The sequence below is a fragment of the Phyllostomus hastatus genome, unplaced genomic scaffold (assembly GCF_019186645.2).
Source record: "Phyllostomus hastatus isolate PE091 unplaced genomic scaffold, TTU_PhHast_1.1 phas_contig_40, whole genome shotgun sequence".
In the NCBI taxonomy this organism is placed as follows: Eukaryota; Metazoa; Chordata; class Mammalia; order Chiroptera; family Phyllostomidae; genus Phyllostomus; species Phyllostomus hastatus.
This window is the reverse complement of record NW_025333872.1, coordinates 335,633-337,438: the sequence shown is the minus strand read 5'-3', so window position 1 is coordinate 337,438 and position 1,806 is coordinate 335,633. Positions and strand designations below refer to the sequence as shown.

The following is a 1,806-nucleotide window of genomic DNA, read 5'->3' as shown; positions in this document are numbered from 1 at the left end:
ATGATACTTTTTTGTGACTGGTGATATTTTTGCTCTGAAATTGATTTTATCTAATATTAACATTGCCATTCCTACTTTTAAAAAATATAGTGTTATCATGGTAAACCTTTTTTCTATTCTTTTATTTTTAACATATTTGTGTCTTTATATTTAAAGTGGTTTTCTTGTGGGCAGCATATAGTTGGGTCTTGCTTTTTTTCTTTGTCTGAAAATCTCTCGCTTTTATTTAGGATATTTAGACCATTTGCATTTAATGTGATTATTGATATGGTTAGGTTTGAGTCTATCACCTTGTTATTTGTATCATCTGTTTTTTGTTTCATTCTTTTTCTGCTTCCTTCTGCATTGAATTTTTTAGTGATTCTATTTTATAATTTTAATAGTTGGATTTTTAGCTATAACTCTTTATTGGGTTGTTTTAGTGGTTGAGTCGGCATTTGTAATATACATATTTAACATCACAGTCTACCTTCAAGTGATATGATCACATGTATTATATTAGAACATTATGATGTGCCCTTGCACATCTTCCCTCCTAGGCTTTGTGCTATTGTCATTTTACTTCTACATGCTATTATTTTTACTTTAAAAAGCCAATTATCTTTAAGAAGATTTAAATAAGAAGAAAAAATTCTAATATTTACCCACATTACATTTTTGTTGCTCTTCATTCCCATGTGTAAATCCCTATTTCCATCTGGTATCATTTGCCTTCTGCTTGGAACACTTCCTTGCACAATTCTTGTAGTGCAAGTCTTTCAGATTTTTTTTATGTCAGAAAAAGTCTTTATTCCATCTTTGTTTTTTAAAGATATTTTCACTGAGTAGAATCTAGGTAGACAGTTGAAGTATTTTAAAGAGGTTGTTTCACTCTTCTGGCTTACATAGTTTCTTTCTTTCTTCCTTTTTTTTTCTTTTCTTCCACTTTATTTCATATTCCCACCACAATGATGACTCCTTTAATTTAAACTAAGAACCACAGAGGGTTCCTGAAAGGGTGGCAGCAAAGGAATGGAGGTGTGGGAGACTGAGGAGCATGCGGTGGGTAATCAGCAAATTGTCTTGACTGGGCTCTTGAAGTTGCTGGCGGCTTGGAGCTGCTGCTGGCAGGCCATCGGATGGATCTTGAAACCATACAGCCTGGGCACAAACTGGTTGCTGGGCCACTTGGGTCGGTACTCAGGGTGTACCATGAACAGCGTGTGAGGGAAACCAGTGCCGAAGTAGGAGCCGCCCGTGTGGTGGTGCCTTGAGGATTTGGGTGTGTACACGCCCATGCACTTGGGGCAGTAGAGCGTCACCATGGCCTCACCTGGGATGTCCAAAAGGCCGATGGGAAGCATTGGCTGATTCTCACAGTACACACGTGGACAGTAGCCAAAGTCTCCGTGCTGGTATTTTTCCAACATCTGGGCGATGCCACGGTTGGTGAGGTTATAGCGGGCGTGGATCAATCCATAAAGCATCTCAACTGTCTGCTCAATCAGGTCACTCGGGTTCGGGTTGTCTTCCAGCTCATCAGGCTCCAGGTCCAAGATCATGTCTAGGGCTTGTCAATAATGAGGCACCTGCTCATTGAGTCCAATGAGGTTGAATTTTTCCTGGATGTAATCTTCATCCACCTCACAGAAGAATTCATTGCCACGGAGCCCACAGAACCAGGAAATCCAGGGCACCTCCTCTGAGCTGCTCATCTTCATGTCAGCATCTGGACTGGTGGCTGGGACTGGGGGCCAGGACTGGGGTGGGGGAGGGGAGTTACTACTTCCAAGGAACAGCAGCTACTGCTAAAGGGCTAAAGCGCAG

The 1,806-nt window shown here is 40.9% G+C and overlaps 1 pseudogene; it reads right to left on the bottom strand.

The window, feature by feature from the left end:
• Positions 1-1,049: 1,049 nt before the first annotated feature.
• On the bottom strand, positions 1,050-1,806 carry LOC123821430 (annotated as a pseudogene).